At 37.2% G+C, this 15384-nt stretch overlaps 1 protein-coding gene across 1 annotated transcript in view; it reads right to left on the reverse strand.

The window, feature by feature from the left end:
* The window catches only part of IRF2 (interferon regulatory factor 2), a 132788-nt gene that overhangs the window by 45713 nt on the left and 71691 nt on the right, over positions 1-15384 (reverse strand). The gene's annotated exons all lie outside the window — the stretch shown is intronic.

The raw sequence follows: 15384 nt of genomic DNA on the forward strand, positions 1-15384 counted from the left end.
TGAGTTGGGACCAATTTGATGGCACCTAACAGCAGCAACAAGTTTACTGCCCTCCATGAAACAACAAGAAGCACAAACAAAGAGATTACATGAAAATTGCACTCGTTTTCTAAAAAAAAAAAGTCACTCAATACAATTCTTCATTATCAGCCCATGTCTGTCTCTCTTAGAGACCGAGAGGTAACTCAATTTGCTTAAACTGATGCTGGGAAGCTTATGAACAGAAACTAATGCTTTGGAACCAACGTTATGCTCAAAATAAAACTACACATATGAAACCTGGTTCAACTAACCCTGCTGACAATCCCGGCAGTTACTACCGTCCCTCTGAATTTTGAATTTGACAAAACAAATTCATGGGTATCAGTTTTGTTTCTTGCAACAACCTAATGGGCTAGTATGTGTTCTTATTTCCATTTTACAGGAGGAAACTGAAGAACATAATTAAATTATTTAGCCAAGGGGCTTACAGTAATAAGTGTCTAGATTCAAAACCAAGGTAATGTGATCCCATATTCACTTACTTAAGTGCATCAAATTGCCTTACAACACATCTGGGTGGATCATAAGAATCACTAGAGGAGCTTTTAGATTGAGAAGATTCCCTGTTCTATGGCAGATCTGTTGACTCAAAAGCTGAGGGGATAATGCCCAAGAAACTGCATTCAATAAACATATTAATAATATGGGAAGAAATGTGGATAGGGATTATGTACCACTTTGGTGTCACACAACGAAAGGGTCCCAACTGTCTCTGCTCAGAACAAATCACAAAGCCTGAACTAAAAATATTTTAGAGCATTTGAGAGCTTCCCAAAAACTGTTAAAAAGGAACATTCTACTGTATTTTAAAGTAGGTTAATAAAGCAGAACTGAAAATGAGAGACCGTTTAATACACAACTCCTTGTTCACTCTGCATCAACCAGGAAGGTACTAGGTTTCAGGGCAGCCATTTTTAAAAGAGCAGTGATCAAAAACAGGGGCTGAGTCGAGTTTCATTTTTTAATATTGGTAAAAACCACAGGATAGAAACTGCTTCATAGAGCCTTTTCATGTTCACATGAATACGAATAAAAATAAAAAGGATTTTTCCTGAGGTGCACACTCAGAATCTAAAGACTGTTGTTGTTGTTATTGCCATCGAGTGGGTTCCGACTCAGTGCAACCCTATAAAGGGTTTCCAAGGAGCAACTGGCGAGTTTGAACCACTGACCTTGTGGTTCAAACCGACGTCGCAGTCCTGTGCTTTATCCTAGTGTGCCACACCGTACTCCTTCAAAACACAGACCCTTAAAGAATGTGCGGTTGTACTTTTTGTTCAATCAAAGGAGGAAGAGTTTGGAACAATCTGAGATCAAGTTTACACAACATAAAGTTGATCCCCATCCGGTAGAACTTTTAAAGAATTTGTATGTGCGTGCTATATGCATGTGAACACAACACCTACTACTGAACCTAGTCTCATATAAACAATGTCAAAATCATGAAACCAAGAAATCCAAGGCTGACCATCTACTATGAATCCTCAAGGAAACTCTCAGGGTATCAAGCATCAGAGCGGATATAATGGAAAAGGATACTCAGCTTCAGAAGAAATGTGGAAATGGAGCAAACTACCTACAAATTCATTTTCTTCTGATTATTTCTTAACTACTGTGCTATCTCTTAGGGCCAATCATAAAACATGTGCCCTAAAATTGTATGAAATAAATTTTCCTAAAAATAAGTGTTGAGGAATTACAAAACACTGAAGTAGGCAACTCCAAGGTCCCATTCTTCCACAGAAACCAACCAACCAACAAATAAGTAACTAGAAAAGGCGTCAGAATGAGCTCTGCTGGTACTATGGAAAACAATCAAAGCTCTAGAGCAGTCAAGTAAACATTTAGTCATGGAAAAAGTAACTGAAACATGGTAAAAGAGTTTTGTAGCACTTTAACTTAAGTTTTTTTTAATTATTACTATTTTCCTACCCGCACCTTCCCCAGTGTGGCAGAGGTCTTAAAGACCACAGTCCGAATTCCCAGGTGGGTTTCTGCTTCAAGAAGAAGCACAGTAGACCTATTTTTAAAGAATTATATTTGTCTGTTTTGATCTGTTTGGGGACTCCTTAAAAAACAAACACAAAGGACTTGCCTTTATTTGGCCTAACTCAGAATTCACTAAGAACAAAGAAGAGGTTACACAAAGGGATTTCTCAAAACAATTGAAAGGGAAATGAATTAAGACAGTGCCACCTGTCTCAAAGGATATCAATTGGGGCAAATAGTATACAACCCCAAAAGCCTGAGGAGTAAAAATACTTCAGAGGATAATAATTTTGAAAAGCTTCTGGAAATTAAAGAGACCACATGCATGCCCAGGATGGGGGGCTTACTCAGAAAAGACCTGAGAAGACTCCAAACTGTCAGTGCTGACCTTCAAGCTCTGTACAAGCAGTTAGTAAAGACAAAGGCAAACTTGGAAACAGTACAGCTGAGGACAGAAGGCATGTCCCAACCTACACTCGTAGCCCAGCTGCAAACACTGGGGATTTGTGTGTTTTTTTTGTTTGGGGATTCAGGTGGTTCAGAAAAATCGGTCAAATCACAAGCTGACCACTAAGCCAACAGAATAGACTTCAGTAACCTCAGCAAAGAAGACAGTCATTGCAAAAATCATTTAGAAAGGTTGCTAAACAAACAAAGCATAACAAGTAACAACCACCAACCATGGGACCAGGGGAAGAATTTGATTTCCAGAATTATCACACTATAATATTCTACATGTCTAGTTTTAAATAAATAATCAAAAAGCATTCAGGGAAATAAGAAAATAGAACCCACTCTCAGGAAATAAATAAATAGAAATAGTTCCTGAAGAAGCATAGACATTGGACTCAATGGAAAAATAAATATACTCACAGTATTAAATGAAGTCACAGACAAATAACTAAAGGAAATCAGGAGAATGATGTCTCACCAAATACAGAGCATCAATAAAGAAATTGTTATTATAAAAAGGAACCAAATATAAATTCTAGAGCACATGAAAAATTCCTAGAATGGTTCAAGAGTGAAGAGGCAGAAGAAAGGTCAGTTTCTTCAAACAAGCAGACATGAAGACAGGTCAATTAAAATGATCCGTCTGAGGAGAAGAAAAAACAAACAATGGAGAAAACCAAACAGAGCCTAAGAGACCATCATGCATGCCACATACACATAATGGGATTCCTATGAGAAAAAGAAAAATATCTGAAGGAATATGGTCAAAAACTTTCCAAAACTGATGTAAAGAAAATTAATCTGCACATCCAAGAAACTCAACAAACTCAAAGAGATCCACACAAAAATACATTATAGTAAAGTTATCAAAAGACAAAGAAAATCTTGTAAACAGCAAGTGGAAAGCAACTCCTCTTGTTTAAGAGATCTTCAATAACAGTGACACAGTTGATTTTTCATCAGGAACTATAAAAAAAAAGTGGGACATCATGTTTAAAGGACTCAAAGGAAAAAAATCTTCAATCAAGAATTCTGTAGCTGACAAAACTATCCTTCAAAAGTGAACAGGAAAAAAAAAAAAAAGGTGAACAGGAGTTAAGCTATTACCAGATAAACAAAAGATTAGCAGTTGGTCACTGTTGTTGTTGTTGTTAAGTGCTGTCAAGTCGGTTCCGACCCATAGCGACCCTGTACAGGGTTTCCGAGGCTGTAAATCTTTACGGGAACAGAAAGCCTCATCTTTCTCACAAGGAACAGCTGGTAGTTTCGAACTGATAACCCTGAGGTTAGCAGCCCAATTCATAACCACTATGCTACCAGAGCTCCTTTGGCCACTAGTAGTAGATCTTCCCTAAAAGAAATGCTAAACCCTTCAGGCTGAAATGAACGGACACTGGACAGTAACTCAAATTCACACAAAGAAGTAAACAACACCTATAAAGGTAGTCTTAGTGTGGTGCTGTAGGATTTAGTAGTTCAAACCTACCTGGTGCTTTTCAGAAACCCTATACAGAGTTACTATGAGTTGGAACAGACTCAACGGCACTTAACCACAACAAGCAGCATAAAGGTAATATATAATAGGTAAGCATAGCAGTTGTTGTTGTTGTGTGCCATCGAGTCAGTTCTGACTCACAGCCATCCTATATAGGGTTTCCAAATCTATAACTTTCTATGGGACCAGAAAGTCTCACCTTTCTACCCGGAGCAGCTGGTAGCCTTGCGGTTAACAGCCCAACATATAACCATGGCTCCAAACATAAAGGTTCATATTATTGCGTTTGGAGATAATTCCTCTTTTTTTTTTTTCTATATGAATTTGAAGATAACTGTACAAAAAAACATAAATTTATGTTAATGGATACACAGGACCTAATGATGCAATTGTGAGAGTAGCAACATCAGGAAGAGTGACAGAGCTACATAGGAACAGAGTTTCTGATTGAAGCCATTACTGTTATTAGATACTGTCAAGTCAGTTCCAACTCATAGCAACCCCCTGCAGGACAAAACGAAGCACTGCCTGGTCCTACACCACCCTCACAATTGCTGCTTGTGCCCATTGTTGCATCCACTGTGTCAGTCCATCTCATTGGAGGCCTTCCTCTTTTTCACTGACCTTCTACTTTACCAGGGATGTTGTCCTTTTCCAGGGACTGGTCCCTCCTGACAAAGTCTTTCTACCCTCCCTTCTAAAGAGCATTCTAGCTCCTTCCAAAAAACTTTGCTGGTTCTTCTGGCAGTCAGTAGTATTTTCAATATTCTTTGCCAACACCATAATTTAAATGCATCAATTCTTTTCCAGTCTTTCTTATTCATTGCCCAACTTTCACATATGAAGCAATTTAAAATAACATGGCTTGGATCAGGCTCACCTTAGTCCTCAGAATTACATCTGTGCTTTTAGAAACTTTAAAGAGGTCTTTTGCAGCATGTTTGCCTAGTGCTTGATATCTTGGCTGCTGCTACTAAGGATGTTGATTGTGAATACAAATAAAATGAAATCTTTGACAACTCCAATCGTTTCTCTGTTTATCACAATGTTATTTATTGGTCAAATTGTGAGGAATTTTGTTTTCTACATTAAGGTGCAGTCCATACTGAAGGCTGTAGTCTTTGATCTTCATCAGTACTCCAAGCCCTCCTCACTTCCAAGAAGCAAGGTTGTGTCATATGCATATTGCTGGTTGTTGGAGAAACTTCCTCCAATCCTGATGCCACATTCTTTTTTAGTATACAGATTGGAGTCCTAATACGACAATGTAGAATAAGCACTGGACTGCTAACTGCAAAGCTGACAGTTCAAACCCACCAGCCACTCCTTGGAAACCATATACAAGGTTATGATGCTTCAAAAGTGACTTGTAGGTACTTAACAACAACATATAGATTGAGTAAGTATGGGGAAAAGATACAATCCTGTACATATTAAAATGTATGCAGAAAGCAAATGAGCAAGTGCTTTATAAGTCCTCTTCACTTTCCACAAGCAAAGTTGTGTCATCTGCATATCGAAGGCTGGTAATGAACCTTCCTCTAATATTGAAGCCATGTTCTTCACACAGTTCAGATGCTTGGATTATTGCTCTCATACAGACTGAATTAGTATGGTGAAAGGATACAACACTGACACACAACTTTCCTGATTTTAAACCACGCAGTATCTCCTTGTTCTGTTCAGTGCAGCTTGGGTTTCTTCCTTCAATATCATTGGTTCTTGATTATATGTTGTCTCCTGAAGTGGTTAAATATTGACCAATTCTTTGATCTGTATATTCCTTCCATCTTCTGTATAATGCTTCCTGAATTGTTCAATAATCTCCTCACAGAAGCCTTCAATAGTGTGAATTGAGGTTCGAATTTTTCTCTACTATTTTCAGCTTGAGAAATGCTGAGTGCATTCTGACCTTTTGATTTTCTAACTCCAGGTCTTTACACATTTCCTCATAATACTTTGTCTTCTCAAGCTGGCCTTCAAGTTTTTCTGTTCAGCTCCATTATCACTTATTCCACTAGCTTTAGCTACTCTACACTCAAGAGCAAGTTTCAGAGTCTCTTTTGACATACATTTTGGTTTTTTCTTTTTTTCTTATCTTTTTAATGGCCTTTTTCTATCTTCATGTATGATGTTCTTGATGTCATCTCACAACTTGCCTGGTCTTCAGTCATTAGTGTTCAATTGTGATGGTCTCTAAATTCAGGAGGGATATACTCAAGCTCATATTTTGACTCTCATGGACTTGTTTTAATTTTCTTCAGCTTCAGCTTCAACTTGCACGTGAAAAATTAATGGTCTTTTCCAGAGTCTGCCCCTAGTCTTATTTTGGCTGATGATATTGAGCTTCTCAATCATCTTTTTCCATAGATGTACTCAATTTTGATACTTGTACATTCCAGTTGGTGAGGTCCACATGTACAGTTGTTATTTATGTTGTTGGGGAACAAAGTATTTGCAATGAAGAAATCTTGCAAAATTCTATCATGTGGTCTCCAGCATCATTTCCATCACCAAGACTATGTTTTCCAACTACCAATCTCTCCCCTTTGTTTCTAACTTTCACATTCCAATCACCAGTAATTATCAATGCATCTTGATTTGTATGTTTCATCAATTTCAAACAGAAGAAGTTGTTAAATTTCTTCATCGATGGCTTTGGTGGTGGTTGTGTACCTTTTAATAGTAATTATATAAATTGGTCTTCCTTATAGAGGTGTTGTTGTTGTTAAGTGTCACTGAGTTGATTCCAACTCACAGCAACCTTGTACAGGATTTCCAAGGAGCAGTTGGTAAAGTTGAACCATCAACTTTGTGGTTCATAATCCAGTGCTTATCTGACACCACCACCTGAGTGTATAGATGCCCTATATCAGACAGCACTGGGTTTCAAGATAAGTCTTTTAAATGTTCTTTTTGACATTTAAAGGGACACATTCCTTTTAGTGTGTCATTTCTGGTATAATAAATCATATTATTGTCTAATGCAAAATGGCCAATAACTGTCCATTTCAGTTCACAAATGCCTAGGATATCAACCTTTATGGATTTCATTTCATTTTTGATGACTTCCAATTTTCCTAGATTCATACTTCATACATTCCACATTCAAAAAAAAAAAAAAAACTCCTCAATGTACAATATTGAAGGATTATTAGGGCATGTTTGTAGCTGTTTCTTCTCATTCTGACTCAGGCCCCATCAGCAAGTGAGAATCCTAAAAGCTTTGCTCCAACCACGTCATTAAGGTTGACTCTACTTTGATGAATCAGCTTTTCCTCAGTTGAATTTTAACATGAGGGCCTCGTCTTCTGGCATTATATCAGACAATGTTTCCCTGCTATGAATAATATTTTTAGGGGCTAATACGAATTAGGCTACTAACCTCAGAGTCAGCAGTTCGAAACTACCACTTGTTCCACGGGAGAAAGATGAGGCTTTCTGCTTCGGTAAAGATTTACAGCCTTGGAAACCCTGTACAGGGTCGCTATGAGTCGGAACCAACTCCACGGCACACAACAACAACAATCCCTCAAAAGTGGATTGCCTATTCCTTCTTCCTAGTCTATTCTTAGTCTGAAAACTCCATGGAAACCTGTCTACCATGGATGGCCCTGCTGGTATTTGATATTTGTATTTAATATTGGTATTCCAGCATCATACCACAAGCAAGCTACCACCTTATGACAAATTGACAGCTTGTTGTTGTTGTTGTTGTCAGGTGCCATCGAGTCGGAACCGACTCATAGCAACCCCATGCACAGCAGAACGAAACAATGCTCGATCCTGGGCCAACCTCACTACCGCTGCTACACTTGAGTCCATCAATGATGCCACCTGGCTGATCCATCTCGTTGGGGGTCTTCCTCTTTTTCTCTGACCCTCCACCCTACCCAGCATGACATCCTTCTCCAACGACTGTTTCCTCCGGACAACATGTCCAAAGTAGGAGAGACGAAGCTTAGCCATCCTGGCCTCCAAGGAGCACTCTGGCTGCACTTCTTCCAAAACAGATCTATTGGCTCTGTCTACCATGGATGGCCCTGCTGGTATTTGATATTTGTATTTAATATTGGTATTCCAGCATCATACCACAAGCAAGTTACCACCTTATGACAAATTGACAGCTAAGATGGTATAATTCAAACTTCATTGTTATACATTTAAGATGCTCATTGAAGTAGCTGGATAATCACTTAGAAAAATATCTCCAAAAAATACACACACAAAAAAAGAAAAGGGAGTCAAAGTGGTACATTAGAGGGAAAAAACAGAACAGCATTAAACATAAAAGACACTAATGGAGAAACTGAGCACCAAAAAGAATAAAAGGCATATAGAAAACAAATAGCAAATGATAGCAGGAAGTTCTTCCTTATCTGTAATTACTTTAAAAGCAAGAGATTTAAACACTGTATCTAAAAGGCAGAGAGTGGCAGAAAAATTAAAACGCATGATCCAACTCTAATGATATCTACAAATGAGTCACGTTACATTCAAAGGCACAAACAGGTTGAAAGTGAAAAAACAGAAGAAAATATTTCACATAAACAGTAACCAAAAGACAGTTGGATTGACTATACTAATATTAGACAAAATAGACGTTGAGTTAAAAAACTATTACAGGACAATGTATTTTGGTGAATGGTAAGCCCATCAAGAAGATGTAACAATTATAAACATATCATGTATCTAACAACAATGTCCTTACAATATATGAAGCAAAAGTCAACAGAATTCATGGCAGAAATATATAGTCGTATATTGGTGGTATTGCTTATATGCCATGGAGTCGGTTCTAACTCATAGCGACCCTGCATTGGGTTTTCAAGGCTGTAAATCTTTACAGGAGCAGAAAACCTCATCTTTCTCCAGCAGAACTGCTGGTAGTTTCAAATTGCTGACTTTGAGGTTAGCAGTTCAACTTGTAACCATTACGCCACCAGAGCTCCTTTAGTCATACACTATCAGTTAAAATCTTAAATAACCCACTTACAATAATACACAGAACAACCAAACAGAAGATCAGTAAGAAAAACTCACTAGATGTATGAGACACATACAAAACATTCCATCCTAAAATGGAGTGCTGGAGTAGTGCTGTAGGATAAGCACTGGACTTCTAACCTCATGGTCAAAAGTTCAAATCCACCAGTCGCTCCTTAAAAACCCTGTACAAAGTTGCTATATAACTCGGAACTGTCTCAATGGCACTTAACAACACCTCAAAATAACAGCATATACATTCTTCTTACGTGCACAAGAAAATTCTCCAAGATAGGCCATATGTAAAGTCAAAAAGCAAGTCCCAATAAATACAAAAATATTGAACTCATATGAAATATCTTCTTCAAACACAATGAAATAAAACATAATATCAGTAACAGAAAATAAACTGGGAAATTCAGAAATATAGATATGGGGCTAAGAGGAAATCACAAGGGATTAGAAAACAATTTTAGACAACTGAAAATATAAGTACCACACACAAAAAAATTTTAAGAGATGTAGCAAAGTCATGTTCAGGGGAAAATTTACAGCAGCAAACACTCAAATCAATAATCAAACTTCATACTTTAAAGAAGCAAAAAAGAAGAGTAAATTAAACACAAAGATAACAGAAAGAAGGGCAAAATAAAGATAAGAGAGAAGACAGACAAAATTTGTTGTGGTTGTTGTTGTTATTGTTGTTAGGTGCCATCCGGTTGGTTCTGACTCATAGTGACTCTTTTATGCACAACAGAATTAAGCACTGCCCAATCCTGCACCATTCTCACAGTTGTTATGAGTAAGCCCATTGCTGCTGCCACTGTGCTAATCGATTTCATTAAGGGTCTTCAGCTTTTCACTGACCCTCCACTTTACCAAGCACAATGTCCTTCTCCATTGTCCCTCCTGATAATAAGCCCAAAGTATAAGAGACAAAATCTCAACATCCTGGCTTCTAAGGAACATTCTGGCTGTACTTCTTTCAATACAAATTTGCTCTTCTATGGTACTTTCAATATTCTTATCCAACACCATAACTCAAATGTTCTGATTCTTATATGGTCTTCCTTATTCATTGTCCAACTTTCACATGTACATGAGGCAACTGAAAGTACTATGGCTTGGGTCAAGCAACTTTAATCCTCAAACTGACATCTTTGCTCTTGAACACTTTTAAGGTGTTTTGTGCAGCAGATTTCCCTAATGCAAAATGTCATTTGATTACTTGACTGCTGCTTTCATGAATGATGACTTTGGATCCAAGCAAAATGAAGTCTTTGACAACTTCAATCTTTTCTCCACTTATCATGATGTTATATATTGGTCCAGTCGTAAGGATCTTTGTTCTCTTTTCATTGAGGTACAATCTATAATAAAGGCTATAGTCTTTGAACTTCATCAGTAAGTATTTTAAATCCTCCACTTCTAATAAGCAAGGTTGCATTATTTACATATCACAGGTTGTTAATGAGTCTTCCTCTAATTCTGGTGCCACATTCTTCTTCATATAATCCAGTTTCTAGGATTATTTTCTCAGCAGACAAATTGAATAAATATGGTGAAAATATACCGTCATGGTGCATGCCTTTCCTGATTTTAAACCATTCAGTATCTCCTTGTTTTATTCTAACAACTGCCTTTTGGTTTGTGTGTAGGTTCCCCATGAGCACAATTTCGTATTCTGGAATACTCATTCTTCACAATTTTACCCATAGCTTGTCATGATCCACACAGTCAAAAGTATTTGCATAGTCAATAAAGTACATGTAAACATCTTTCTGCTATTCTCTGCTTCTATCCAAGAGCAGTCCGATATCAGCAGTGTTAGCCGTCATTCCACAACCTCTTTTTAATCTGACTTGAATTTCTGGCAGTTCCTTGTGGATGTGTTTTTGCAACTGTTTAATTATCTTCAGCAGAATTTTACTTGCATGTGATATTAATGATATTGTTCAATAAATTCTGAATTTCATTGGATTACCTTTCTTTGGAATGGACACAAATATGGATCTCTTTCAATCCACTGTCCAGGTAGATGTCTTCCAAATTTCTTGGCATAGATAAGTGAGCACCTCCAGTGTTGCATTAGTTTGTTGAAATATTTCAATTTGTATTCTGCCAATTCCTGGAGTCTAGCTTTTCATCAATGCCTTCAGTGCAGCTTGGACTTCTTCCTTCAGAACCATCGGTTCTTGACCATATGCTACCTCTTGAAATCGCTGAATATCGACCATTTACTTTTTGATGCAGTGACTCTTGTATTCCTTTAATCTACTTTTGATGCTTTTTGTAGCGTTCAACAATTTGCCCATGGAATCCTTCAATATGTAAAGTAAAGGCTTGATTTTTTTTAAAAGGTTTTTATTGTGAATTGGGTGAAAGTTTACAGAGCAGATCATCAGTTTTACATTAAAAAAATCATACGCCTTGTTTCATTACAATAATTATAATCCCCTCCATGTACCATCAGTTAACAGAATTTCTTTCTATTCACTTTAACACTTTTTTTTTTTTAAAACACTCAGGCATATATTTTACACCCCCAAAGGGCACATTCTGCAAGTCTGCCTCCTGGCCACCTGCTCTTAGTCCCTCTCTTCCCATGATCTAGAGTCCTCAGCTGCTCCCTCTCTCCATGTCCCCATTTCTGCCTCCATCTCTGATGTTGCTGCTTCTCTAGATAAGGTCCCTCATTCTACGTGTGTTCTTCTCCCTTGATGATCCTAGGGTCCTCTGTTTCTGGAAAGGCTTGATTTTTTTTGTCTTTAGTTCTTTCAGCTTGAGAAATGCTGAGTGTGTTCTTCCCTTTTGGTTTCATAATTCTAGGTCTTTGCATATTTGATTATAAAACCTAACTTTGTGTCTCAAGCTGCCCTTTGAAACTTTCTATTCAACTCTTTGACTTCCTCATATTTTCCATTCACTGTAACATCTCTACATTGGAAAGCAAGATACAGAGTCTCTTCTGACATCCATTTTGGTCTTTTCTTTCTTTCCTGTCCTTTTAATGAATTTTGCTTTCTTCTATGATGTCATTCCACAACTCTTCTGGTCATTGATCCATTGCATACACTCTGTTCCTGAGATGATCTCTATATTCAGGTGGGATATTTCAATGTCATATTTTGGTTTTCATGGTCTTGTTTTAATTTTCTTCAGCATCAGCCTGAACTTGCATATTAGCAATTGATGGTCTGTTCCACAGTCTGTCCCTGGCCTTGTTTTGGCTGGTGGTACTGAGTTTTTCTACCTTTTCTTCTGACAGATGTAGTCAATTTGATTCCTGTGCATTCCATTTGGTGATATCCATAGGTACAATCACCTTTTATGTTGCTGGAAAAGGTAGTTGCAATGACTAAGTCACTGGTCTTGCAAAATTCTATCATGTGATCTCTGGCATAATTTCTATTACCAAGGCCATATTTTCCAACTATTGATCCTTACTCTTTGTTCCAGTCTTAACATTGAAATCACCCATAATTATCAATATATCTTAGATGGCATGTTTAATCAATGTCAGACTAAAGATGTTGGCAGAATTTTTCAATTTCATCATCACTGGCTTTAGCAATTGGTGCATAAATTTGACTAATAATGGTATTAACTGGTTTTCCTTATAGGCACATGGACATCATCCTGTCACAGACAGCATTAGATCTTGAAATGTTCTTTTTGATGATGAGTGCTATACCATTCCTCTCAAATTTTTCATTCTCAAGTATAGGAAAAATGATTATTTGATTCAAAATGGTCACTATCATTCCATTTTAACTCACGAGTGCCTAGAATAATATTGATATTAATATGTTCCATTTCATTTTTGACAACTTTCAATTTTCCTAGATTCATACCTCATACACTCCATGTACTGATTATAAATGGATGTTTGAAGCTGTTTCTCCTCATTTTGAGTTGTGCCCCATCAGCAAATGAAGGCCCCAAAAGCTTTTACTCCATTTGTATCATCAGGGTCAACTCTACTTTGAGGAGGCAGCTCTTCCACCAGTTGCTTCTTGATTGTCTCCCAACCTCAGGGGCTCATCTTCTGGCACCATATCTCATAATATTTTGGTGCTAATCATAATGTTTTCATCTTCTGGCACTATATCTGGCAATGTTCCGCTGGTATTCATAAAGTTTTCAGTCGCTAACCTTCAGACTTACTGGTTGGATACAGACTGGTAGAATCCTGTAATCTCTGACCCTTAATCACCCTTCAGGTTTTAAACTGACCTCACCCCTATGGCTCAGTTTTCAGCCAGACAGCAGATAGATCTAAAAGGCGAACAATAACACTAGTAAGGTTTGCACACCTTACTACGTGAGATCAAAAAGGGCAGGATTTGCCCAAGAACAAAGACCTGAAGGGTTAGAAAAGAAAGAGAAACAGAAACAGAAAACACAGAGAGGAAGTAGGATATATGATGTTACATTGGGGGGAATTGTAATCAATGACGTAAAACAAAATATTTATGAATTGTTGAATGTAAAACTATTCTGTAAACCTACACCCAATTTATAATAATAATAAAAAAAAATGTTTCTAAAGAAAACTACAGATCAATCTCCCTTATAGGTAAAAATATTCAACAAGATACTGGTAAACCAATTCCAGAAGTTATTCACCATGACCAAGCGTAGGTTATGGTATTCAACATACCAGAATCAATACAACATACCACATTAAGAGAACCACGAAAAAGAATCACATGATTGTCAAATGTAGAGGAAAAAGCATTTAACAAAATACAACACCCCTCCATGAGAAAAATACTTTAAAAACTAGGAGTAGAAAGGAAGCTCCTCAACATGGTAAAAAGCTTTTATGAAAAACCCATAGGGATCTTCATATTCAAAGTGAAAGATCAGAGAAAAATACAAGGATACTCGCTTTTGCCACTTCAATTTAACATTGTACCAGATCTTCCAGTCAGAACAATTAGACAATAAAAAATAAACACAAGGCATCCAAATTGGAAAAGAAGAAGAAAAACTATCTCTATTGACAGAAAATACGATTCTATCTAGGGAGAGTCCTAGGAAATTGTTTTTTTATTTAATTACAGCTAATAAATTCAGTAAAGTTACAGGATGCAAGATCAATGTACAAAGATCAGCTATGTTTCTATACACTCATAAAGAAAAGAAAATTAAGAAAACAATTGCCCTTAAAATAGCATCAAAAACTAATAAGACACTTAGGAATATATTTAACCAAAGAGGTGCAAAACCTGCTGACCACTGCAAAACACTGCTGAAATAAATCAAAGAAGCCCAAAATATGTGGAAAGACATCTGTGTCCATGAACTACAACTAATATTAAGATTGCAAGACCACAGCCTTCAGTATGGGATGCATCTCAATGTAAAGAAAACAAAAGTCCTCACACCACTGACCAATAAATAACACCATGATAAACGGAGAAAAGATTAAAGCTGTCAAAGACTTCATTTTGATTGGATCCACTATCAACACTCATGGAAGTTGCAGTCAATAAATCAAATGATGTATTGCATTAGGCAAATCTGCTGCATAAGAACTCTTTAAAGTGTTCAAGAAGAAAGATATCAGTTCTAAGGACTAAGGTGTGCCTGATCCAAGCCATGGTATTTTCAATAGCTTCATATGCATGTGAAAGTTAGACAATGGATAAGGAAGACTACAGAAGAATTGATGCGTTTGAGTTATGGTATTGGAGGAGAATAATGAAAGTACCATGGACTGCTAGAAAAATCTGTATTGGAAGAAGTACAGCCAAAATGCCCCTTGGAAGTTAGGATGGCGGGACTTCTTCTCTAATACTTTGAACATAGTATCTGGAGGGACCAGGCCCTAGAGAAGGACATCTGCTAAAGTCAAGTGGAAGGTCAGAAAAAAAGAGGAAGACCCGGGACAAGATGGATTGTCACAGTAGCAGCAGCCACGGGCTCAAGCTTAATGATGGTGACAAGGGTGCAGAACCGGGCAGTGTTTGTTCTGTTATGTACAAGGTCGCTATGATTTCGAACTGACTTATTGGTACCTAACAACATTAAGATTTAATATTGTTAAAATGGCAATACTCCCCAAAGTGATCTACAAATTCAAAGCAATCCCTATCCAAATCCTAATGGATTTTTTTTTTTTTTACAGAAAACATAATGATACTAAATTCTTATGGCATTTCAAAGGATTTAAAGTAGCCAAACACTCTTTGAAAATAAAGTCAGAGAACTCATACTTCCTGATTTCAAAACTTACTCAAAGCTATAGTAATCAAAATAGTGTGATACTGGCCTAAGGACAGACATGTAGACCCTGGAGGAACAGAGAGTTAAGCAAGTTTAGCAGTTCAGACCCACCATTTGCTCCATGGGAGAAAGATAGGCTATTTGTGCCCATGAAGAAAAAGTCTCAGAAAGTATATAGAGCAGTT

The sequence above is a fragment of the Chrysochloris asiatica genome, unplaced genomic scaffold (genome assembly GCF_000296735.1).
Source record: "Chrysochloris asiatica unplaced genomic scaffold, ChrAsi1.0 scaffold00011, whole genome shotgun sequence".
In the NCBI taxonomy this organism is placed as follows: domain Eukaryota; kingdom Metazoa; phylum Chordata; class Mammalia; order Afrosoricida; family Chrysochloridae; genus Chrysochloris; species Chrysochloris asiatica.